General features: G+C 48.4%; 1 protein-coding gene across 1 annotated transcript in view; it reads left to right on the forward strand.

The window, feature by feature from the left end:
* Positions 1–27,091, forward strand: part of FARS2 (phenylalanyl-tRNA synthetase 2, mitochondrial) — a 381,318-nt gene that overhangs the window by 327,231 nt on the left and 26,996 nt on the right. The gene's annotated exons all lie outside the window — the stretch shown is intronic.

The raw sequence follows: 27,091 nt of genomic DNA on the forward strand, positions 1-27,091 counted from the left end.
TTAGTTCTCTTGGGTATATACCTAGGACTGGAATTTCTGAGTTATCACATGGTGACGCTATTTTTAACCATGTGCAGAACTGCCAAACTCTTTTCCAAAGTGGCTGCACCATTTTATATTCGCCTTTTTTCCACCCGGTTTGTAGCCCCAGTTCTCCTGAGTAGCTAATGGAAGATTGAAGCTGTTCCTTCTCAGCCTGTGAAATCCGACTCTCAGCCCAAAGCTGTGTGGCTCACTATTTTGGATTTGAAAATAAAATATTTTTATGAAACTCTGGTTTATTAAATTCAGGTTAAGTGTTTTGTAAGAACAGGGAAATATCTAGAATCTTCCTGTTAATACTAAATCTTTGGTTCTTCTGAACCAATGTATTTCTCACCAGTCTCCCCATGGAAGATCACAAGATTGTTCCTAATCCCACTTTGAGCTTGAATGCTCGCAACTTGTGCAGAGCAAATCATAATTTGTATCATACTCAGGCTCTGAGGTTTGTCTCTGGCCTCGCTCCCTCTCTTGCTGACTCAGTTATACTTGTCTGAAGGAAAGGCCTGCCTGTAGTTGACAGAAACCACTTAGAGGCTAACGTGGGATTTTGAAAGCAGAAGACCTTTTTCTGGAAAACCCAGGCAAGGCAGTTATGAAGATACGCTCAGTGTCCTTGTATGTGAACATTCTCTCAGGCTTCAACGCAGAGACAAGCTTTATGTGGCCTTTAGCAGAAGTTCTGGGGATATGGCCAGCCAAGAGCTGTTGCTGTCACTGGTTTGTCATTGATGTAACGCTAACAGAGCATACCTCTTTCCAAGACAAATAATTCCACGTGTAGGTTCTGCAGCATCAATCAGCCCATTTTATATATTTCAGCCCATTCAGAAATAATCTTGTAAGGTACAATTTGTTTGCTTTTACATGAAACAGCATCTAATGTGGCTTCCTTTCAGTGTGACACAAACCCACTGTGGACTCTCTCAGTTATACCACAGAAATTGTTATAACCACAATGTCTCATCTTCCAGAAGGAAGCTTGAGAGTCACTTTTAAAACTTGGCATTTGCTTTCCTATTAAAACTGATGTTTAAATGGTAGTTAGGCTCCTGTCTAGCATGCGGTGTAGGCAGATTGCCCCACTGTCACAGTGCACGACGGGAAAAATTATACTGCTGTGATACCAGCAATTATGATAAAAGCAATTACATTAAACACGTTTAGAACTGGTTTTTAAATTTTTATCTTGATATTGGTTTTTAAATTTTTATCTTGATTTGGGCACTTAAGAAAAAGGAAAGGATAAAAAACATTGGAGACATTTACAGTGATTCTGAGACTCCTGAGTTCTGGGGCTTACGTAGTCTTATCATTGGGTCTTCATCTCAGTAGCATCACTCTAACACTTAGGGGCCATTGCTAAAGCTTTACGGCTCACTAGAAAATAAAACAAACGAACAAACAAATCGATTTTAAAGATGTTTTGGAAGAGAGAACCTTCAGAAGGCAGACAAATATTAGAGAGAATATGTCTTTAGGATCTTCATGCAGCATTGACTGAGTACCCAGGCCATCCGTGCTGGGCGCCAGAGCAGCAGTTCCCAAACTGCGAGTTTTCTAGACCCCTTTTACACTCTTAATAGTCTCAAAACTATTAAATTCAAATGGCCTCAAGATCTCCTTTATATTGTTACAAATTGTTATTGAGGACCCCAGAGAGTTTTTGTTTATGTGGGGTTATATCTTCTGATCTTGACTATATTAAGAATTAAAACTGTAACTTTAAAAATATTTTATTAATTCATTTAAACATATCAATAATAAAACCTTTGCATGTTAATGTAAATAACATGATTTTATGAAAAATAACGTTGAAAATTTTCCTTTAAAAAGTGGCATGATTTACATTTTTCAAATCTCTTTCGTGTCTGGTGTAACAGGAGACAGCTGGCATCTTCTATCAGCTCTGTACTCAGTCTGTTGCACTAAGGTGCTTTGGTTGAAGTATAAGAGGAAAATCCAGCCTTACCACAGATACGTTATTAAAAATGGAGAAGTGTCTTAATAGCCTTTTGAGGAAAATTATGCATAGTTTTTGATATTACACCAGAACTGGATGAATAGAAGGTTTTTATAATGTTAGTTCAGTGAAATATGAAAGAATATCAATGAACTTTTTTTAACTTGTTACATTAAAATTGGTTAGTCTTTCTTGCAATGTGAATGGATCTTTACTCTTACATGACTTGTGACATCATGCATCATTCAATTGGAAATATTGGTTCACTGAGTTACGTAACTGTTTTAAATGTTGACACATTTTATACCCAAAATCAAAAAATCACATTCATTAACATTTTCACCAATCCTATCAGACATGTCTTAATTATTGGAAGCATTGGTGGATACACATTTTCCAAAATTCAGATTTTTACTTGAACATTTGAATTTTATCACTGGCAAAAAAAATACTGTCTGTTCTTGAAGTGGCAGGCACACTACTTTTTTTTTTTTTTTTCTTGAGACTGAGTCTCACTCTGTTGCCCCAGGTAGAGTGCAGTGGCATCATGATAGCTCACTGCAACCTCAAACTCCTTACCTCAAGGGATCCTCCTCCCTCAGCCTCTCAAGTAGCAGGGACTGCAGATGTGTGCCACCATGCCCAGCTAATTTTTTCTATTTTTGGTAGAGATGGAGCCTCACTCTTGCTCTGGCTGGTCTCAAACTCCTGAGCTCAAGCAACCCTCCCGCCTCAGCTTCCCAGAGTGCTGGGATTATAGGTGCAAGCCACTGCATCCAGCCTCTACATTTATTACTGAGAAAATCTCTGCCATCATTGGTCTGTCAGTGCCTCTCTCATGTAAAAAAAGGTGTTCCATGAAAAGAGTTGCTGGCTTAGCTCGTAACTCAATCACAGATGTGCTTTTCCTTGAGGTAACCTTGTACTTCAGTGTGTAGCAAAAATGCTCTGTATTTCCTGCTTAATCACACAGAATATAAAAAAGTCATGTACTCGAGGGTTGAGATTTAATAAAGGTACTTTTTACTGCTTTTTTAGGGACTTTTTAAAATATTCTTTTTCTCCAGTTTTACTGAGTGAAATTTAAATTATCGTTTTTTTTCCCTACAAGTATGAGATGGTAAAAAACGCAGTGGCTACCAGCATACATCGGTGCCACTACCTCCACCCGGGCTAAGGCATTAGGAGTTTCACGCCCGTTGCTTTTGCACCAGCAGTGTAAGAGTCGGCACTGTGAAAAGGGCAAAGGAAGCCTAATGTTACGGAAATGCTTTGACCTTGTGAATCCCTGGAAGGGTCTTGGGGACTCCCATGGCCTGCAGAACCCTCTTTGAAAAACTCCCTACTAGATATACAGTTTGACATAGACAAGACTTTCTTCTTATATGGGAGGAAGACAGAAAATAAACAAAAAAGGCTGTGACCAAGATAAAGCAGCGCAGCCTGACAGAGTGGCTATTTCAGATTGGACGGTCGAGAAAGGCTCTGCAGAGGCACTGACAGTTAAACTAACAGCAAGTAGAGCGGGACAGCCAGCTCAGGCTGCAGGGCACGAGCACCCGGGGAGTGTTCAGGGACAGCAAGAGGGACAGGGGCGCTGGCATCGTGAGGAGAGTACATGGCAGGAGAGAAGGTCAGTGGGCGTTCAAGGGCCACACCACTGGGGCCTGAGGAATCCAGGTGGGAGCTGGATTTTATTCTAAGTGTGCTGAGGATGGCCTTGGAGGGATGTGATCTGAAGTGAAAGGTGACGTCCTCTCTGTAGTGCCCCCAGGGGATGGCGCCTTGGCTCCCACTCCACCTCCCTTCTCCAGGTGTGCATAGCTGGAGCTGAAACTCTAACCCCTGGTTGTAAAGTTGTAAATATAAGTGACAGAAATGTCTTTTTTTCCTTTGAGTAGATGCCCGGTAATGGGATTGCTGGATCCAATGGTAGTTCTACTTGTATCTCTTTGAGGTGTCTCCATATTGCTTTCTACAGAGGTTGTACTAGTTTGCAGTCCCACCATCAGGGTATGAGTGTTCCTGTCTCTCCTCATCCACGCCAACATTTATTGTTTTGGGACTTTTTGATAAAGGCCATTCTCACTGTAGATAAGTGATATCTCATTGTGGTTTTGATTTGCATTTCTCTGATGATTAGAGATGTTGAGCATTTTTTCATATGTTTGTTGGCCATTAGTCTGTCTTCTTTTGAAAAGTTTCTGTTTGTGTCCTGTGCCCACTTTTTGATAGGGTTGTTTGATTTTTTCTTGCTGATTTTCCTGAGTTCTATACAGATTCTAGTTATCAGCCCTTTATCGGATGTGTAGCATGCAAATATCTTCTCCCAAAGACATTCTATAAAAAAGACATCTGCACTTGAATGTTTATAGCAGCACAATTCACAATTACAAAGATGTAGAAACAACCCAAATGCCCACCTGACTGGATTAATAAAATGTGGTATACGTATACCATGGAGTTCTGCTCAACCACAAAAAAACAGTGGTGATCTGGCGCCTCTTGTATTATCCTGGATGGAGCTGGAGCCCATTCTACTAAGTGAAGTATCACAAGAATGGAAAAACAAGCTCTACATGTACTCACCATCAAATTGGTATGAACTGATCAACACTTAAGTGCACATATAGTAGTAACATTCATCAGGTGTCGGGCAGATGGAGTGAGGGGGAGGAGGGGATGGGTATATTCACACCTAATGGGTGCGGTGTGCGCCGTCTGGGGGATGGACACACTTGAAGCTTGACTCTGGTGGGGCAAAGGCAATATATGTAACCTAAACATTTGTACCCCCGTAATATGCTTAAATAAAAAGAAATATATATCTAAGTGACAAGAAAGCCTCAGAAGATTACATACAGTGCAATACTTGTTTTATAAAGTAAAAGAAAAAACTTAGAAAAATCTCATAGTTGTGATAAAGCTAAATAGAAAGGAAGTCCAGGGAACAATAAATGAGGATTCCGAACAGTGATTACCTGGGAGAGGGGGTTGGGAGGACGGGTTGGGGAACGGCCACAGGTAGACAAGGTCCTGGCCAAGGCTGCGGCACTGGTGGCGAGTTGTCGTCTTGGGGCTGGTCATCCTCTTACTGAGAACGGCGGATGAGTGAAAGCAATAGGCCAGGCGCAGGCCAGTCATGGGGGTGTCGGGAGCCACGGATGGTGACCCAGGTGTGTGCTCCTGGGTTTAACAGAAAAACAGAGTGAGGGTGGAAAAGAAACAAGTCTGATACCTACAGCTATTTCGTTTCTTCATGTACCCAGACCCACTTCCCAGCTTGTTCAGCCCTTAGCCGCGCAAGTATCAAGTGTAGCATCGTAAGACCCCGGGTCAGGAGGAAGGGCTGCCGGACCAGCCGCGACCTGGGACGCGGAACGAGCCCTCCAGCCTCAGGGTCTCCGTCCGCCCGGGAGTGAGAGCGGGATCCTCCCCGGGGCCCGCGCGCGAGCAGTGGGATCCCCTCCTGTTTACGGGGCGCTTCTACCCGTCTGTTCTTTCTTTATGTGACTGGGGAAAACACAGAATTTTTATTTTGTATTTTGCTTGTGAGGAATAGGTTGTTGAATCTGTTCTTAAGAATGTTTGAATTAAATTCTCTTTGCCTGAGGATGGTATTTTTATCTTATATGATTGTTCTTTGAACAAGCAGTAAGAAAACAAAATGAAATTGGGAGGCGCCGCGCTTTCTTCCTGGAAAGAGGCTTCGGGGCTCTGGGCCAAACTGTGGCTTGAAATGAATTTGAGAAGCGGCCGCAGCAGGCGGCCTGTGTTGTGAGGGGCCTGCTGGTGACAGGCACATCCCCGGGGGACAGCGGAGCACCCTGTAGGCACCGCAGAGCGGTGGCCACGCCGGGCTGCCTGCGCGGGGCCGCTGGAGGAAGGGTGGGCTCGGCGGGAAAGGAGGGGCCACGCCGGCGGGTGGGACAGGAGACAAGAGTTGGAACTCTCCGTGTGCTTTTCCCCACACTGCGGGGTCCCAGCCCTCTCTGACAGGGGCTTAGCGTCTGCCGGATTAGGCAGCTTCCACACCTTAGGGACTTCTCCTGAGCCAGTGGCTGACACAGGGCTGTCAGCCGTCAGAGCCTGAGGGGCAGCCACCAGCACCCTCCTCACCAGATTCAAGAGGGGCGAGTGACCGTGGGTCCCATGCTGAAGAGGAGCTGCCAGGGACAAAGGAGCAAGCGTAAGGTTTACGTGCAGGAATGACAGGGGACTCCATTGCCGTCACCGTCACTTCCCCTTGTCACCATCAGGAAAATCACAAATGTAGTGATGCCGTCGCGGCCTGAGTGTTGGGATTGCCTGTGTCCACTGGCGTCCAGAAGGCAAGCTCTGAGTTGCTGGGCTGGTCCACAGCCAAGGAGGAGAGTCTCTCGGGGACAAAGGCCACAGCTTAGCGGAGCAGGGAAGATGGGGACTCCTCCAGTGCAGCGGGAGCGTGGTGCTCTACGGGGGCAGCCAGGGCCCTGAGCCTGCTGCTGCTCTGTCCTCTGTGACATCCCTGACACACGTTCCACTCACCCCCCTCAGCCCTCGCACACAGCAGCCCCGTGTTCTAGAGCAACTCTAGAGCTCAGTGTAGGGAGCTCTTCTCTACACTGAGCCAACCCTGCCTCCCTGTGATGTCCACAGGTCGATCCGAATTCAGGTGTCTGCGGTAGCACCAGAGCCGGCTGCCCCTTTTCAGAATTCGTACTGGGTCTGCCTTGTGCCCTGCACCATGCTCGGCAGCAGACGAAACAGACATAGATCTTTCTTTCTGGGAGACTAAAACGTAGTGGGGGAGATGCCTGTAAACAAATTAGAGCACAGATGTGTAAAGTGTAGTTTCTGTAGCAATCACTTTGTTCTAATAGAAAGTGAGGTTCACCGTTCACGAGGTCCACAGCCTGTGCTGGGGTTGGCGCGATGACTTAAATTGCGGGCACGGTGGTGTGTGCAGCAGGTTGAGGGGGTGGGTGGGGAGAAAACTGGGAAGGGGCTTTGGAGGCAGCTCGGGCGGGGGGTTACGTGCCAGGCTAGGGAGTTGGAACTGAGTGTGATCATCACTGGGAGGTAAGAAGAGCTTTGAACAGGGAGGGAGGCGAGATCTGAGCTTTGAGGCAATTGCTACAAAACAGTGCCGGGGCCTGGCCCTGCAGCGTGGCTGCCCAGGTGCCAGTCCTGTCCACCAGCTGCGGGAAGAGTGGCCTGGCCTCTCCGTGACTCGGTTTCCACATCTGTGAAGCAGCATGATAATAGTGTGTACTCGTGAAGAAGGAGTGAGTAGACACATGTAAAGGTTTGGGAACTACGCCTGGCTGTGGAAACGTGCTATGAAAGTGTTGCCTGGCACTGTGATTGCCACCGCTGTCGTCGTTGTCATTTTAGGAACATGAACTGGGAGGAAGGAGGGAAGTCTGAGTAGGGAAGTGGCCGTCGCAGGGGGGCGCACCAGCGTCTGCAGACCGGCCCTTGACAGACTTGGGGTGCTGCCGGCTGCCCCACCACGGCACCTGCACTAGGTTGTCTCACGCAAATGGAAATGTGGCTCTTTTTCTCCTTTTTAAAATCTTTTTTAATCCTCACTTGGGATTAACCACCTCCCGGAAACCCTTCACCAGGGCGTACAATGGTGCGTGTCTGTGTGCGTGCTGAGGGCCGAGCTTCCCACGTGCAGACTCGGGGAAGGCATTTCAGCGCCTTGCTCGCTCTCCAGCAGGCTGGGGGCACGTGCTGGTGGCTGGAGCCCACCCCATGGTGACCATCTTGAAGACTCGGCAGCAGCGTGGGGAGTATTTCGGTTATAATGTTAAACAAAATAAAACCTGGAACTGTGCATACATGAGGGTCGTAAGGATGTAAAAATGCAGGGAGACTGTGCAGAGGTGCCCCTGCTGTTCGAGCAGAGACGAAGGGCCAGGGGGGTGCTAGTTGTCAGGGAGCCAGGCCCAGCCTGCAGGGCCCTCCGCCCCCTCTGGCCCCAGAATGTGCCGTCCTCTCCACACATGGACATTTCTAGCCAGTGGCTCCTGCACCAGCTCTCGGAGACAGTGAGCCCTTCCAGAGTGAGCCTCCCCGGTAATTGGACATGGGTGAGGTAGCGTCCTTAGGCTGTCACGTTACTGGTCTCAGTCCAAACAAGCACAATTCAAATGCCAGCTTTACCACTGTCCCCTGCAAATGGTGTGACCTTGGGTAAGATACTTGCCTCATTGAGCCTCACTTTTACCTCTGTAGGAGGTACTGCCTCTGTAATGCCTCCTCCAGTGGGCTGTTACCAGTAGGAGAAGCTGGGATGCAGACACTATTGATGAAACATTAATGACCAATTTGCAAACATTGGGTGCCTGGCTCTCAGGAAGCTGCTCAGTAAATGGTAGTAGCTGCTGCTGCTGCTGGAGTTGGGTGAGGTTATTATTACTATTATTAGTTTTATTTGGTGGTTTAGATGGTTCGATGCAGCCTCCTCCGTGAGGCTGGGCCCCATTCTTCTGCCAAGAGTTTTCTCCCTCTCCCTGGTCTCCTGGAACATTGTGTTTGTCTGTTTCATAGCATCTGCTGCTTTCTCCATGGCAGCGGTGTCATTTATGTTTATTATCACTTTTCAGAGGCAGGGTGCCGAGTGGCCAGAACACAGGAAAGGCCGGGTCAGGGACTTTCCGCTTAAGTAAAGACCAGAAATGCTAGGCTGGTGGATTTCCGGTAACTGAAGAAAACACAGTCACTGGTCTCCGTGGGGTCAGGACTTGGCCCTGTGGGTGGCAGCCCTGCCCAGCCCTCCCTGCAGCTGCTGCGTGTCCCTATCCTCCCACTGAGGCAATGCTTGGAACCTGGCGGTGCCCAATTAAGTCCAGATAAAATGAGTCTGAGCAGCTCACAGATTGAGGTACCACAAGGATTACCTTTCCACGTACATTTCCCTCCAGTGCATTGTGACAGCCCAGAAAACTTCCTCAAGCTCCTGTCACATCCTGCTCAGTGCCATGTGTCCTCAGCACTTAGAAATGTAGGGCAAGGGATGCCAGGAGGGTGATTACTGAATGAGCTTCCTGTCTCGAGGCAAAGGTCGATTTGTCGGTGTAGTCAGGAGGGCCACCCGGTGAAGGATGCCGTCAGAGGGGCGTGATGGGTGAGAGTGTGCTGGGGGCTTGGCTTACCTCCGTGCGCATTTAGTGGGTGCTAAATAATTGAAAGAATAAAGTGAGAGATGGGCGGATGGTTCCTTGATGAACCAGTGATGAACTAAGGGGGTCCGAGAACATTTGCAAATTAGTCGTTACTGTTTAATCCACAGTGCTGCATCCTTTGTTCATTTTGAATGGTAGCAGGAGTCTCCAGTCACAGGGGTACAGTTTCATGAGAAACACAAATGGAGGAGTTAGGCCAGGCTTGCCATGCCACCCAATAATTTGGGCTTATTTCAAAAAAGTCTAATAGCTGGGAATGGCCTCGTTTGGCTTGCTAATGTGCTTAGAAGGGATGTGAGTGCTTTCACTCTGTGACATTTGGAGGTAAATTATGGATTTTAGAGCATTACAGCTTTATTGTTTTTGTTTTTTGTTTTGCTTTGCCTATTTTTGAATTGAGGTTTGCTAAAGCTAAAATGACTGTTTATTCATGATGGGGAGGGGATGAGGAGGTATAGGGAATAATTCTGCTCATCTAGAAAGAATGCCTTCTTCAAAATGATTTTTGCTGTTGGCAAAACTGAGAACATACTCACATGATTCTCTGCCTGCAGTAAGTGACAGGAAAAACACATTGTGCTCCGTGGATAGCTATAACTGGCAGCGAATTGGTTTAAATCATAAAGAAAGGCTCAGTATACACAGCTCCCTCGACTTCAGGAGAACCTAGCTGGAGGACAGAAATGCAGGCCTGGTTTAGAGTACTAGGAATGGCAGGCCCAGCTGGAGCCTCCCCTGATTGGGTTTCCCCAGAAAACCAGGGACTTGCCCAGCGTGAGCTGTGGGTTTGGCTGAAATCTTCCACTCACAGCCACTGCCCTGGGCCTCCCTCGGTGGCCTTGAATTGTAGGGATTGCCAAGCCTGCTGTGTTGAGGCCTCGCTGACCCCTGAAGCCCTGTGGGAGCTCACCACTCTTCTTTCATTGGCTTTGGAAGGTGGTGGAAGGTGGAGATGTCCCTTGTCTCTAGCACTGGCTGGTGCACTTTTGACAGTGGCGTGTCCCACGGCGTGCAGGACACCTGCTACCCACGAAGTTGGCAGGAGATTCCGATGGCTTTCGGCATCCGCAGTGCTCACTCATGCTGCAGATGGCTGTTACTTCCATTTTTCACAACTTAGCTGAAAAGGGCACTTAAGCAAAGTAGGCATTTAGTGCCAGGCGGAATCAATCTTCCTGCTGCAAGAAAGAGCCAGGCCCCGGGCAGCTGGTATTTGGAGTCAGTTTTGAGTGTATGTTGACTCACCTTCCTCTCGCGGTAACGGAAATGAAGAGCTTGTGCTGATGAATGAGGTGTCCCCAGAGCCCCGTCAGTCTCTGGTGGTGCCCACTTGGGCCCAGTGACTGTCCCAGCCCTGCCATGGGCACAGCAGAGGAGAGGCTCAGAGCCTGCCCCTGGGCAGGGGCATGGACCTCCCAGAGGCTACGGGCAGAGGATGTTGGGCGGGGTCATGGGCAAAGGCAGCAGTGGGTAGACACACAGCCCCAGCTTCTGGGGAGCTTGTCCAGAAAAGTTGGCCTGCATCCGGCCACGTGTGCTTTCCAAAGGTAAGGTTTGTGCTCATGTATTTTTCTCTTGGGAAACTTTTAGGCTATTTCACAATGCTTTGTCCTCCTCTGTACTCAGAGTTCTGCTTCTGTCCTTCTTGGCCTCTCTCTTTCCCCTGGAGGGATGGACATACAGGTTACCCACAATGCCTGTGGCCTCATTTTTTTTGAGCACAGGCTTCCCTGCTTTGGTTTTGTTTTTTGTGTGTTTGCTTTTGGGCACATGTTTCAAGTATAAAGTGACTCACTGTGCTCCTTCATTGAGCCCCAGAGCACCTGTCTGTTTCCCAGAGGTGACCTGTGACACACCATGGACATTGTGGACCAGGTCACTCCTCACTGTGGGGCTGTCCTGTACATCGCAGGACGTTTAGCAGCATCCCTGGCCTCTGCTCTCCGGATACCAGGAGCAGTCCCCCTGCACCCAGTTGTGACAACCAAAAATATCTTCAGACATCTCCCAGTGTCCCCTGGGGAGCAAAATGTCCCCAGTTAAAAACCACTTGTCTACCGGAATCACGCCAACGCAGCCCACCCATTTTAAAGATAAGCCAATCTACATGGTGGGATGAGTCGTTCTTAGTTATTAGACTCTCTTTATTATTTGTTCATTTATTCACCTGCCTGTTTACACACTGACCCATCCACTGTCCACCCAGCCAACCACCCAGCTATCCACCACGCTGGGCAATGGTGCCTTTGGAGCTAGACATACTCGGAACGTGAGCTTTTTGCAGGGAGAGAGCGAATAAAGACAGAGGAGATAATTACTGAGGAAGCAGGGTATGAGCCAAGGCAGTAAACTGTTGGGGGGAAATACCTGGGAGGAAGATAGATGCTTCCTTGTTTTTTCTTTTTATTTCTCTCATGCCCCCACCCCCCGACCAGAGGGAAGGAAGAATGGAAAAGAGGGAGGACGATGTTTTGGTGGTAAGAAAAGATTTCCTCACATAACCCCAAGATCTGTTTATGTAGAAAAAAGGATTTACTAGATTACAAAGAAATCTTTGTCCAACTAGAATTGTTTTTCTCAGAGTTATTTTCCAAAGATACACTGTAGGGCAGTAATTCACTGTCATCAGTTCCCATGTCCTCCTAGCACAGGGCCAGAAGAGAGGAATTAAGGCTCCTTCTAAGAGCTTCTATTCCAACTGACAAAAATATTCATCACAAAGGACAGATTATACAGGAGTCGGTGAATCTTTTAGAGGTCATGGCTAAGTCTTCACTTACTCGCTCTTATTAAATGGTTCCTTTGTTAGTAGCAGCACTGTCTCCCCTGACCGTTGCAATACTAACTGCCGATTTTATCGTGTGCTCATTGTGTATCAAGTACTGTTCTAAGAGCTTTGCATGGATTAACTCAGTTAGTCCTCTCAGCCCTATCTGGTCTTTTAAAGATGAAGTAACTGAAACACAGCAAGGTTAAGTGACTTGCCCAATGTCACACTGCTACTAAGTGGAAGAGCTTGGGAAGCAGGGACCCTAAGGAGTACACACGCATTTGTCTGGGGAACACACTGAGGCCGGGATGCATGCGTGTGCCTCCATGCCACCCGGAGGGGCCAGGGCTCCTCAAGAAACTCAGCTGATCTGTGACACCAGACAAGGTAACAAACCATGGTCATTTAAGAGAATCTGGGAATTGGGTTCTTTAGAACAGGCACGAAGACACTGGGGGAATAAGACCGTGTACTGGACTGACCCCAGGATGCCGCCGGGAGGAAGACGAACTCCCTTCCTCCCTTCCCATTGCTCCTTCCTTCCTCTCTCCCCCGCGTCTTCTTCTTTCTCTTTATCTCCCCCTCTCCATGTAGCGCTCCAGGCTCGCCCCTCTGCGGGGCTGCATCCTGGCGGCACGGGAGTGGGACCCCACATCCTCCACCCCGCCGCCCGTCCGTCTTGGTGCGTCTCACTGTCTGCGCTCACGCCACGGGCTCCGGCCCTGGGGATTAGGAAGTTGGGCATTTTTCACACACAGGAATGTGGTTTTAATGACCACTTTATCTGTCGTACCCGTCGATCTCCTGCACAGTCCCCTGTGAGCAGCTGCAGGCCATGGGAGGGCAGGAGCTGGGTGTGTTGTATTCGCGGAGCTCAAAGGCCCTCTGCAGTGAAAGTCGGTCCTACGCCTGTGCAGGTTTAGGTTTGCAGCACACTGTTTGATCTCTGTCTGTCTTCTCTGACATCCTTTCTCATTAAAAATCGAAGATCAGAAAAATAGTGTCCCTTGGTCTCTCTCGGGGCCCCAACATTTGTCAGCCGTGGCTGGGACGCTTTCCTTTCTGTGTCCTAACGTGATGGAGCCCACGGTGTCTGGTCTGGGCCACAGGTGACCAGCTGTCTCAGACCCTCCTGCAGCCCGTGCTGGGACAGCCTCTGCGTGGAGCCCCAGCCTGGCCCCCCAGGCCCTCTTTCTCCTTCTTCCTGTCCTGTGCTCCTCCCTGGGGTCCTGCCAACCCCATTGCTGAGACGGGATTTCCAGGCGGCCCCTCCAGTGCTCTTTGTGTGGCTTCTCACATGCGTGTCCTCCCTCCCTGGATTGAAAGTCAGTTAAGTACAATAATACAGCAAATATTGCTCAGCACAGATCATGTACCAGTCACTGTGCGAGATGCTGGGGACGCAAAAGTGAACGAACAGTCTTTGGAAGTGACAGGGTGTCAACAAATGGCTCTAGTTGTAGGAGACAGGAGTGTAATGAGAGAGGTGAATGTCCAGCTGTTTGGGGGAGCACACACCAGCTCCCCTGTGCCCAGCCTCCTAGGAGGCGGGACTGGACGGGCTGGGGCTGGACAGAGGCCTGCAGTCCGGCCCGCACACAGGGAGCGCTCAACTCTGTTAGCCGTCGTTACCCTCCTCTCTCTTCCCACCTGCCCCAGCCTCCAACATCAGACCACACAGACCGTGTTCAGAAATGCCTCCTAAGTAAAACACAACAAATGAATAAATGAATATCAGCCCTGGAGAGAGAATTAGTGGAGTTGGAGAGAAGAGCAGACATCCTTGACAGGAGGGGTGCAGTCAGGAGGGAGAGCCGGGGAGGAAGAGACTGGGTCCCCGCCCCGATCCATCAGCCAGACCCCTCCGGCCCCAGTCACTAGACCCTTGATGGCCCCTAGTGAGTCTCCTCATTGCTTCCCTTTTACTTTTTTTTCTCCAGAAATAGGACCTTTTCCTACCCTTTTAAATTTTTTAGTCAGGAATGATCCAAAGCCTGTTCTTCCCTTCACTCTCCCTTCAGTTCCGAGCACTTCCACAGCAGTCGTGGGGTTCTCCCCGTGTGCCAGACACTGCACCAGGCTCCGAACATGCCGCCATGAGCGGGACCCCCACCCCCACCCCCGGTGCGGGCTGCCGGGCACCCTGGCCTCCCACGCCGCCGCCAACCGTGCGGCGGGAAAGCGAAAGGCTGGGCTTGGATTCCCTTTTCCCAGGATGAGGTTTTGTGTGATTTTAACTTATTTGCAGATAATTAACCCTAGGGTCAAAAACTCCTACCCTTCTGCCTCTGCGGAGATTGAAATCAGATTTTTGAAGAGAAGCAATTGCTGTGTAGAATTAAAATCTTCTTGCCGTCATGACATGGGGAGGAAATCACAGTAGCGCTTTCTGCTATGTAATTAAAAAACCAAAAAAGCAAAGATGAATGAAATACCCACAAGTGAAAATGGGATTTGGTTTTCAACAGAGGAAATTAGAGTTCTATCAGCTACGTGTGGAGTGTGCCCTGAATCTCTTCTAAGCAGAGCAGGAGGTCACGTGGCATTTTCTTTAATCTGTGCAATGCCACGGCCAAGAAAGCGAATTTTTACTCTGAAGAGATAGGACTTTTTCCCATCCTAACCAAAATACCAAAACCATTTCATAGACCCAGCTGGGGTCTTATCTATTTTGTTTTCCGCCCTCTCCACTGCCACGCTGACGTTAGTAGTCACACTGATTCTCCAGTCTTTAACCACATTTGCCCAAGAATATGTGAAAATTAGTAGCCCAGAGCTGGGCTTGGTTGTCAGAACCGTGGAGTTCATGACTTACTCACCCATGTGGTTTTTCCTTGATATTACAAAAGCGAACCAGAGAGCCCACAGCTGCTGCACACGGATAGCTCCTCTGACCTTGGGGAACACTGGCTCTGAAGTCAGAGAGACCTGGGTTCTGCTCCCAGCGTAGCTCCTTGCTCTGTAACTCCAAGAGATCAGCTCACCTCTCTGAGCTTTGTTTTCTGCATGTATGGAATAGGGCTTGGAATATTCTCATCGTTAGAATTATTGTAAGAATTAAACCAATGGGTATATGAATGTCTACTGTATAATAAGTCCACAAGAAAATACCAGCTATTATAATCACCATTGCTGTAGTAAGAAATAATCCTGGAACTCAAGAGTGCCAAATCGGTATTAAAGCTAAGGAATTTGGGATTGCCAAAACCTACCGTGGACAATGGCTATCACTTCTTAACAAGTTCCAGTCACAGAATTATACAGAAATATAGTCCCACATCATTCTTAGGAGAATTCTAGACAGCTGGGCTGGAGCAGAAGCCCCGTCCTAAAGGCCTAAGCAACCTCTTCCACCCCCAGACCAATGTGCAGGCCCATACGGCTGGACTGCAGGGCCTGATCCACAGTCTCCTGCCGGGGGAGCCCTGGCCAGCTCTCCTCCCTTGGGCAAAGAGCCAGTCCTCTTCAGGACTCCAAACACATGGGAGAAAAAGCAGGCCTTGGACTTCCGATCTCTGCTCTGTGAGAAAGAGCAGGGAGGGCGTCAGGAGGAGCCTCTGTGGGCATTGTCTGAAACACGGTGGTCCCGTGCACTCAGCGGGTCCTGGAATCTGACCCATCAGATCAGAATCCCTTGCCTGAGGGGGAGCGAGGAAATGATGATAATGATGACAGAACATAACACTCAGTACAGCGAGATGATACAGACAGTCCCCGGGTTACAGACAAGCTGACTTACAGCATTGCGTACTTACAACGTGCTCCCCGTGAGGATAACTTATAGTTAAATAATCAAGGTAATGACTCAGGCACGAGTTTCTTCCATACGCGTAAATGAACCCACATGTGGGCACAGCACCTTCACACCAGCGCTCATTTCATAGAGGGACAAGCAGCTGATGGAAACACAGGATGGGAGGAGTCAGAAGACCCGGAGCCAAGAAAGTTCATGACAAGAGACTTAGCTGAAGCTTCCATCTCACTAAAACAGAATGTGCTAAACTTGAGGAGCGCGATCCTAACACCGAGTGGTCTACGAAGGTGCAGTTAGGGGGACCTCAGCCGCCGCGAGGCCATTCGCCAGGGAATAGGGAAGAGGCTGCGCAGACAACCCCGGGTCCCCTTTCCGAGAAACCGGTTTGGGCAGTGAGCTCCTCCTCCAGCAGCAGAGTCAAAGCCTGGTCCTCTGGCTCCGCTCCGCGCTCTCCCGCCCCGTCCTCGCCACCTTCCCATCACTGTCAGCTGCCTTCCTGCCTCAGAAGTGCCCCTGCCAGCAAGCAAGACACTGATGCAACATCGGGTGAACGTTCACCTTTCATACTCTTTTTTGAAATTTCTCCTGTCTCTTCTCTAAACTTTTTGAGTTTGTTTTTATGTTGTTTGGTTGAATTAAAAGAAAGAGCACAGTGGTTTCTATAACTTAGTATTACAGTACAGGGCATCATTATCATTGTTATTGTTGCAGCGTCACACTGTATTATTGTTACCACATAGGAGCCATTATTGTATTCTTGCTGCTATTGTTATTATTACGGCATATGTGCTGTTTGTCAGGGATGGGACTTATGTACAATCCCAACCTATGTTCTTGGGAACATATCATGTCTGTAACCCAAGGACTGCCTGTGTTATAAATGCCTCATGTAAATTACCTTATTTAATCTTCATAATCTTTGATATAGGTATTATATTATGAACATCCTCTACATAGGGAAATTGACACAAAATGAGGATAGGTAATCAGAGCCTGGAGAGTTTCTGTGTAAATTAGAAACAAAGAGAGATGATAGAGTGGCAGATAGGAAACTGTATCTATTTATAGTAGAGTATACTATAATCTAGCTGCAGATACATAATTCTCCTCCTCCTCCTAATTGTTGCCTCTAAAAAGACCAACCTAATAAACTAAGCAGGCTTCTAGAAGATTCAGTCCACATTTATTGCAAGACATGTCACTTGGTTATTTTATAGATTATATTAAAATGCAAAAAGCATCATTATTAGTTATTAATTTTAAAACATAAGCTAGAAACTTATATTTTCAGTTTTGCCTCAAGGGCTTTTTTACTATGTGTACCCTTGGCTGTTTATTATAGAATTATTGTCTGTCTACCGATCTGTCTATGAATGACTCGCAGCTAAGTTAAGTAACTGGCTCAAGGTCACAGAGCTAATAAGTACAGAACTATCATCTGATTCCAGATTCTCGATTCTGTCAACTGCCATTTCCACATCTTTCTCCCCTTGTCCTGCACGTGACGTGGGCAGCTCACCAGGTGCCAGTGGACTAGACCATGAAAAGTGCAGGAACCTCAGTGATTAAGGGTTCCGGGCTTTGGAATGAGACAGCTCTGGGCCAGCTACAGGCTCCACAGGTTCCGTCGCCTCCTGCTCCCCAGTTGGCCTCAGCGGCCCCCCGTGTCTCTTGGGGCTGTTGTGAGTATTACATGAACTAAAAATGTAAAGTGTCAGCACAAAAGTGGTCCTTGTGGTGACCGTTAATAGTACGTCATACACCCCTGGCTGTTTTCTCTCAGGAATTGTTTTTCCTTTGCCCACTAGCACAACAGTTTGAAGTCTGAGAGGCCGTTGGAAAGCTCTGAATATTTCCTATGAATGACTGCAGTCAGTGACAGCAATATCAAAGCCCCAGCTTCACTGTTTGGCCTGCTGAACCCACCCTGTGTGGCTGGCCCTGTCTGCAACACCATGTCCTGTGTTGTCCCGGGTTGACTTGCCAAAAATTGTAAGGAAGGTTGGGTGTCCCGACAGCCGTTGATCTTCTCCTTTTAAGAAACTATTCTCAAGAAGACTGGAAAGATAAAGGCGGAACGGCATCGGATTAGTTACTTATTGCTGAGTAGTGAAGTATCCCAAAAGCAGAGTGGCCAAACACCGCAGACACTTCTCTCACAGCGTGTGTGGTCAGGGACGGCAGAGGGAGCAGCTTGGTGGGCCGATCTGGCCCTGCGTCCCTCACGAGGTTGCAGCCCAGTTGTCAGCTGGAGCCATCGGCACTGGGCTCCGCCGGAGCTGGAGGACCCACTTGTGAGCTCACGCGCTTGGCTGTGCCGGGAGAGCTCAGTTCCCCCCTGGCTGTCGGTCACTGGCCTCAGCTCCTCACCAGCCGGCCCCTCCACAGGCCCCGGGGCAGCGGGATTCCACATGCCAGGGACCCGAGAGAAAGCGGGGCAGAGGCCACAGTGTCCTTCCTAGCCCAGGCTTGGCAGTGACACACTGTCACTTCTGCCGCACAGACCAACCCTGGTCTGGCGTGGGGGGGACCACGCAGGGCAGGGAGACCAAGAGCTCCGGCCACCACAGCTGGTGCATTCTCATCTCCGAGGACTGAGATCATTCTCCTCTGCCTCCTCCACTTCTCACAACTTTCGCCTCTAAAAAGACCAACCCAATAGGGCAGGCAGCCTTCTGGAAGAAAACTCAGTCCACATTTATTCTAAGACATGTCACCTGTTTATTCTGTGGATTATATTACAGTGCAAAGAGCCCAACTGAGCATGTTAGCGTAAAAACCTAAGCTAGAAACTTGTGTTTTCAGTTTAACTTCAAAGTTTTTTTTTTTTTTTGTTACCTATATGTACCTGGGCTATTTATTATAGAAATGGCTACAGGTTTACCTACAGACCAGCACAAATTCAACTTTTTTAGAAATTTAAAACCATCAAAGATGGTTAGAACACTCCTTTAAAAAAAAAAAAAATCTAAAAGGGAGAGTCATCCAAGAATGATGTTGCATACGGGACAAACCAGTTCACTGCGTCCGCGCTGTCAGGCGGGATGACCCGCAGCCGGCCTCACTCCTTTCTCTTCTGTCTCTGCCGTTCCTGGCAGTACGTGTGGCTGTTCCTTCCCTCCGTCTGCACTAAGCCAGATTATTTTGGATGAAGACATTGATTTAAACTTATGCTACTTTCCCTTTGCCCTATGAATTAACGTCAGGAAATGAAATCAAACTTCATAGGCTCCATACGTTAGCAACACAGCTGAGCTAGCATGAAAGGAGACCACATAGTGACTTCCATCAAAAGTAAAACTGAGCAGCCAAAACCTCACAGAAATACACTCAGAACCACTCAAAGGGGTCCTAAAAGGCAGTTGGGGAAACAAGAAATAGAATATCCTCCAGAAATAAGATCCATGGGAAGGTAAGCAAGCCCCCTCCCCCCTTTCTGAAAGACTGTGAAAGACAGATGGTCCTCATCCATACCTCCTTATCTCTGGCCGAGAGATGGCCATGCAGCCTCATTCCACCCAACCAGAATCAGCAGAGGTTTCTGGGTGGGGTTTACTGCAGGTGCTTTGCCTGGCATACCCCTTGGGCCTTTCACCATGCTGACCTGTGCACTGCTGACGTGGGGGCCAGAGGTGGAGCAGCTGTCCTGTGTCCATGAGAGAACACACACGAAGACAGCAGACTGCTTGCTGGAAGGGTGGCACGGAAAGAAGGAGCCCAGATCCCTCATGGCACCATTCATAGTTGATTTGGTCTGCACACCTCCAGAAGGTTCTCGGTGTGTCAGTTCTCCGTTGCTGCATGCAGCTGATCTCGTCAGCACTGACAGAATGTGCCAGAGCTCTGAAGAGATGGAATATGCTGCTCTGTTTCAAACAGTAAGAGGAAGTGGGATCCCAAAAGATACATGAATAGAACGGGATCCTTGGATGTGTATTACTACAACCTAAGTGAGGTCGATGAATGAGAGTTTCCAAGTGTGCTCAAGGTTTCGCAGGAGTGAAGCAGCAAGGAGAGCAGGGTTTTCCTGTTTACTGGAGACAAAGCTACCTACGTAATTATAAGGAATGTTTTTATTGCCAGAAACATCTAACTTTTATAAAAGCTTAAAGTAATTTTTTATCATTATTTCTGCAAAATGTTTTTATTAAGGAAACACCATATGGTAACAGCAAGAAGAGTTGGTTACAAGTCACGAAGCTAGTCACAGATTTCTTTCCAACAGTTAAATTCAAAAAACTTATCACGGAACCAACATTTAGAAAAAAATACAAGTTTCAAGACTCCTGAAAGCATAAAACTTTCATCCGAATTGTGTGTTTATTGTTGGGTTTTTTTCTCTTTCTAGAATACGAAACAAAGTCTTATAAGACCTAGGAGTTATATTCAAAATACATAACAACCAGCACGGCCTGGCACTGACAGGTCAGGGCAGACGTGAGCCCTGCAGCGTTGCAACGTGACACAACCTCCCTCGGGCTTCATCTTCACACCCGCCCTCCTTGCCCACCTGCCCTGGTCTCTGGCAACCACCAATCAACTTCCCATCTCTATAGTTTTGTCCCTTGAAGAAGATTATATACATGAAACCATACTGTATGTGACCTTTCAAGATGGACTTTTTGCACTCTGCACAATGCTCTTGAGATCTATCCAAGTGACTGCATATTTCAAAAATAAATAATCCTGACTTCTAGCTCAGCCATCTGCAACTTTGGCAAAGTTGGAGCACTGGCCTGTTGTTTGACTGATTCTTCCCTGGATGGCAATAATAAAACCAAAGCAAAGCGGTGGGTTGTTTTTTGCATTTGAAAGAAATTAAAGATTGCTTAGGAGGAGAAACTATGTCCTGTGGTACCTCCGGGTCCCGGAGGGTCTGTGTGCAGGAGGTGGACCAGCTAGGAGGGAAACATCTGCAAGGCAGACGTGTGTTTCTCAGGCCAGCAGTGACCACTTCGTGTATAGCAAAATTCTGGAGTATTAGTAAAAGAGAATCTCCCTTCTAGATCTTCTATAGTCCTGCTTTGGATCCAGGATGGCAGTGGGTGAGTGGATTTCCCTCCTCAGAACAGGAGTCAGGTGGGGGGGGCTCCCAGTTGTGCCGCATGGTCACGTGGCCTTTGTAAGCAGAGGCAGGGGAGGGAGCTGGGTCTAGATCCAGATCTCTCTCTTCTTGGGGCCTGTTATGTCCCAGTCTCCTGCTAAATGCATGACTTCCATCATTTTATTTAGTCCTCTCAGCAACTCTGTTTTTTTTTTTCCCTTAGACAGAGTCTCACTCTGTTGCCCAGGCTAGAGTGCCATGGCATCAGCCTAGCTCACAGCAACCTCAAACTCCTGGGCTCAAGCAATCCTCCTGCCTCAGCCTCCCAAGTAGCTGGGACTATAGGCATGCACCACCACGCCCTGCTAATTTTAAAGTCCTCTCAGCAACTCTACAAGACAAATGCTGTCACTGACCCCATTCTACAGGCAAAGCAATTAAGGCTTAGAAAAATTAATACCTGCAAGGTCATATTGCAAACCTAGGACTTGAAGCAAGGTTTAAGGGCCTCCAGAGGCCATTCTACTAACCACTGCATTATTTTAGTCCAAAGTGAACCATGGGCTGAAGTCCCTGCGTACACCGGCATCCATCCCCTAGGCACTGGTAGAGAGTGGGTCTTGGGGGCACTAGACATCTGGAGATTTCCCTAAATCACAAATCAGGATCCTTCAAAACCTTTTAACCTAAGGTTTTGATAAAATACACACATGAAAGTTTCAGCTATTACTTACAAGTAAGGAAACTCTTAGAAATAAGTATTTCGGAAGCCTCGTGGTAGAAGGGCCTGCCTTGGTGGTTTTTTGACATGCCTGCAACCTGTGAGGCCGTTTTAATTTTTCCTAATGAGGTAAGCAAATAGTAATGATTTCCTAAGACAGTGGAAGCAGAGCCTTGCAAGGGACGTTCCTAGTCAAAATAAAGTACCCAGTGACTTGGCCTGTGCACCTGCAGATTGGTGGCTGCAGCATGAAGCAAAGCAGTGAAATGTTTTTGTAAATCTCTCTCCCTTGCTGCTTTTCTCTTGCCTTTTTTTTTTTTTTTTTTTTGAAAGAGCAAAATCCTTCAGCTTGGTTTGGGCAGCCCCACTGAGGACATTTACGAGCCTCCCGCCCAGGACTGTCACAGAGCCACGAAGGCCCCCGTTTCCGGTTCCTCCTGCTCACCCGCAGTCAAAGAGCAGCGTGGCCGCACTTCCCCTGGGCAAGCCCTCCGGGAGACCTGCCTTTATCCCCAGCAACACGTGGCGCGGGGCAAAGTGAAGGTGCAGACGCAGCTTGTTCGTCTCTAACCTGTCGGGAGTAGCGCGGCGACCGGAGACTGTCGCCCCAGAATCTGTGTCGCATTTCATTCCTGGGCTCCTCCTTTGCAGACAGTGCCTTTGAGAAGATAACTGTGGGCACACTCTGCCCCTCGTGGTGTGTTCGTCTTGCCAGGAGCTGCACTGAAGCTGAATATGAGCAACAACCTACTGGATTAACTAAACGGGATGAACTGGCTTCTGACCACAACACTGCTGAAGCCGGCGGGTCCTGTCAGAGTCTGTCCCCAGCCCCGGCCTCCCAGGAGACACCTGCCCCCCGCCCACACCCACACCAGCCTCTGCGCACGCCCCGAAGGTGTCCCGAGAACGCTGGTGTACCGATTCCTTGCTCTGTTATGACCAAAGTTCACCTGAAGTTTGAAGAGGAAGAGTTTGACCAAATACTAGGAAGATCAGATTCTCATTTTCAACTTTTATTCCTCCATCTGGCTCTGTACTGGGGTGACAGTTCCACAGAGAGTGACCACGTACTGACGACACAGATGGAGGACACAGGAGCGGAGGGCACGCGTAACGCAGCAGCTTCCGCCGTGACGCTGTCCTTCCCGCCCTTCCACGCGTCGGCTGGTGTCTCTGGGTCTCCTGTTGGTTCTTCCACGCTGCGCGCAGGACGCGGGTGCGGGCAGCTGGGGGAGTCCCCAGGCTGTGGCTCAGCCGACACCATCAGTGAGCCCGACTCCTGCCTGCAGCTGCGTTGTACCTCGGCTCCCCCAGTGCCACCCGCCGGGGTCTGCAAGCCCCTGCATGGCTGCACACGGACAGCCAGCAGCACCGGCGACTTCTCTTCAGTTATCAGTGCCTCTGTGTGACAGGCTCCTGGGATGTTCCTGGGTCTCCGTTTCGGACCCTGCCCTCTCTTCTGCGGGAGACAGAAAGTTTCCGTGTCGATTTGGCCTCGGGAAAGACAGACCAGGGTCTTTCCGTTCTAAGATTAATGGATATCTTGGAGCCAGCTCTTCTCCACAGTTCCCTTGAAACTCTCACCCAGGATGGCTTGTGCCCACGGCCTTTCCTACTGTCTCTTACCAGGCTGCTCGCACGCAGCGGGGCTCACAGCGGGGGTGCCCCTTTCCCACAGATCCAAGTCGGGGCCCAGGTTTGCTCCCTCCCACAACTTTGCAGTTAATCGTCACACTTTCCTCCCATCTCTTATTTTGTCACCTTCTTCCTGCATTGCTTCTCTTCCCAGATTTCTTATCCTTTTGATTCTAAACATAGTTTCTATAAAAGGACAAAGTCAGTCTAAGAGATGAGGGTGAGGAGAGGGACGACAATTCTGGAGAATTCTAGTAGGTTGTTTTTATTAGGTATACTGTCTTTTATTTTTTCCGCATTATACATACTACCTTGTAAGCACTGACTTCGAAGAGAATCTTGCTGGTGGAAAGCTTATAGAAGTGTTCAAGGCTTTTTTTTTTGGTTTGGGTTTTTTTTTTTTTTTTTTTGTCCATACAAAGTTTCCTCCTATTTTTTATCTGGCAGAATTATTTAGTTTTCTTGGTTTGATGGGTGGTTTGCTTCTTCTCACCCTCCCACAGCCCGACCACCACTTCTGTCCTACTTGCCCCTTGCCTTTCGAGTGTCTGCGAGAAAGAGGAGACGTTCGAGGGCATCGCAAATAAGGAAAAGGGATCAGTAACGTTGCTCTGAACACGTAAACTCCCTAACCCATACGAGTGTCTTTAAATAGAAAACAGAAGTCATAGTGTTTGAAGCAATTCTTCGATCTAGAAGGAAAGACTCAGGTGTCCAGGGCCCTGCTGAGAATTGGGGTCACAGTGCCCCTGCGAGATGTGTGTGTTTGCTCCATGGCCAGCGGCTTGACCTGCAGGTGTGTGTGTCAAGGGGAGGAGGGAACGAGGGGAGTCTATATGAGGCTCACGGGGCAGGGGCAGGATATATGGGCCCACTAGATCAATAACATTATCAATTTTTACTGCTTTGTAAGCTATGTCTGATATTTGAGTTTTGAAAATTTCTCCCAGCTGTCATCTCGAGCCCTCTTGAGAACCTTTAGGGATGCAAATATCTTACTAAATGGCAACTTAAACTCCCTTTTGAACCTTTCGCTTTTCTCATCTCAAAAATTCCCTTGATGGGACTGCCTTAAGTTGATGACTTTCATTCTTCAAACTGCTACATGGGAACCATGGAGACCTTCTTCCTCCACCCCAGCCCTGAGACTGGAATGCACAGCGCACCCTGTTGTGGGGACATTGGCCGTGAGTTCCAGAGGGCACCAGATGACGCCAAGATCTTTCTACAGCGGCTGAAAGGCCACAGTGTTTGTATTGATTTACAGGAGCACTTCCTAGTTTTGTTGTCCCTTTGCAACTGTAAAAAACAGCTTGAATATTAGAAGGTGAAAGCCATGCTTTATAATAACCTTATGAAAGTTTTATGCTAGCATTTGATCAGTAACAAGCCTGGCTTAGAATAAACCCATGTTCCTTCAAATACTGTTGTTGAGGCTCATACTGGCACCAAATTTTTTTTTTATTATTAAATCTTATCTCTCAGAATCCTAGTGCTAAAAAGTTTTATTTTGTTTTGTTTTTGTAGAGACAGGGTCTCGCTCACTATGTTATATTGCCCAGGCTGGTCTCAAACACCTGGCCTTAAGTGATCCTCTCGCCTTGGCCTCCCAAACTGCTGGGATTACACACGTGAGCCCCCGCACCTGGCCTGAAATTGTTTTCATGTTAGGGTGGCTTCGTAAGGGAGATCATTGTGGGCAGGTGCCACAGTCTGGAGGAGTTGGGACAGAGGGTGAGAAAGTGCTTGGAAAGCACTTTCAGTGAAAACATGCTGAATTTAAAGTTAGCTGTTTCACTGTCCTTGGAGGAAATGAAAACTAAAGGCGTTCTATCAACAGGCATTTAACAACTGTCTGTTACTTACACTATTACGCAGTAATCGTTTCCATTCATTAAGTGCTCGTTACAAACTAGGCACATTTTATGTATGTGTCACCGCTCACTGTGCGTTTCCCCTCAGCACCCAGCCCCTTCCCTCTTGTGCGGCCGCTCTACAGTTTGGGACATTGACCCCTTCCACCAGGTCTAAGCCAGCCAGGCACAGCACTTCCTAGTGACGGCTTTGGTGTAGGAATGGGCGGGCGGTCACCCAGCTGGACCGGTGGTTGGGAGGGGAGGTGTGAGATATCTGAAGCTCAGGAATGAGTTCTCCTCATTCTTGAGGGAGAAGCTCAGGGAGGATGAGAAGCCTGGACCCACTGATACAGGTCTAGGGACGAAGCTGCCATGCATAGGAGGGCACAGGTGAAAAGGAGGCAGGGAAACAAAGCCAGAGCCACTGTGGGAGGACAACCCTGTCACCTGCCCTCCTCTTACTGAAATGAGTTTGACCCAATGCAGTTCTCCATGCTTTGTGGCTATTTGAATTGGGAATTCTATTACCCACAGCCAGCAGTATGTTGGCGTTAGTGCCAAACAGCATGTTAGCAAATCACCCATTACAGCAGTCCTCTGAGATAGGTCCTGTTAGAGTCTGTGTTACAGAGGAGAAAGGAGAAGCTTTGACGGGTTCAGTAAGTTCTGCAGGTCACAGGACCAGTAAGCAGTGGAGCTGGGGTGCGGACCCAGTTCTGTCTGATTCCCAGGCCTGCCTTTCCTGCCCAGCACTTTCCATCTATTCCCATATCCTGACCAGCTTGTCATCGGGAAGGCGCTCGACTTTGCGGGAGGCAGGAGGAAGCCCACCGAGCTCACATTGCTCTGCCTTTGAGCCACGGTGGATAAAGGCCAGAGCACAGGGCAAGTGCTTCGTGGCTTCTGCAATGTGCCTCAGAGCTCGGGGCAGTCATGATTGGCGCGTGGCCGCAGAAACCTCACAGGAGGCAGCACATTAAATCTTTTAGTCCTTTTTATTGCCAAATGTAATACATGTGCATAAAAGTGCATAAAACATAAATATACAATATAATACACAATTATAAGGAAAATGCCCCAGTCAAGATCTGTTTGTATTGGGCAATTACATCTCAGTGGTGCCTGGGCATGGTGGCTCACACCTGTAATCCTAGCACTCTGGGAGGCTAAGGCAGGAGGATCGCTTGAGGTCAGGAGTTGGAGACCAGCCTGAGCAAGAGCAAGACCCCATGTCTACCAAAAATAGAAAAATTTAGCCAGGCATGGTGGCTCACACCTGTAGTCCCAGCTACTCCAGAGGCTGAGGCAGGAGGGTGAGGCAGTAGGATTGCCTGAGCCCAGGAGTTTGAGGTTGCTGTGAGCTAGGCTGACACCATGGCACTCTACCCAGGGTGACAGAGTGAGACTCTGTCTCAAAAAAAAAAAAAAAAGTCAGTGGCAAAGGAAACAGTGGAGATCGGTCATCCTAGGCATTCTCTCAGCCTAGTTACATCATACCCATCTGCAGCACCGGGCTCTTTAGGAAGAGTAATGATGTTCATACACTGATCTAGACCATTTATGTCATAATGAGTATCCATGGATGTACCCACAAAATGGTATCCTAGAATGGAGCCATTGAAAAAATAAAACTGACGTTCTGAGTTAGGACCATGGCAGCAATGAAGCTGCTCTTAGCCCTGTTCCACTCTCTGACCCCCATGTTGCAAGATTCTCAGGGAAAATGGCCTCTAAAGAGATTTCCTGGAAACCCCAAAGAATAGAGTTTTTCCCAAGGCCCTTAGAGGGGATAACCATTGTGCCTCGGTGGCCTCGCCAGCCCTCCCCTCCTGGTGGCGGGGTGCTCGCCGTTCGCAGGGCCGTCGTAAGCAGACACACTTCGTGGTGTGTCCCTGTGCTTTAATGATCTCTCTGTTTTTCAGGAGATATCCTACCTAGATAAATACCAGTTTCTGTTTGTGTGTATCTCCTCTTGTAATTGATTCTTTATTATCTCTTTTCAAAGACAATAGAATCGAAAGGTCTGTTTGCAGAAAGCACAGACTGTGCATTTGCACAAATGAGAGAATGCACAGATCGGTGCCCCCTCGGCACCTTGCGCAGCACAGCGAGCCCCCGAGCCCGCGTG

Source organism: Lemur catta, chromosome 5 (assembly GCF_020740605.2).
Source record: "Lemur catta isolate mLemCat1 chromosome 5, mLemCat1.pri, whole genome shotgun sequence".
NCBI lineage: Eukaryota > Metazoa > Chordata > Mammalia > Primates > Lemuridae > Lemur > Lemur catta.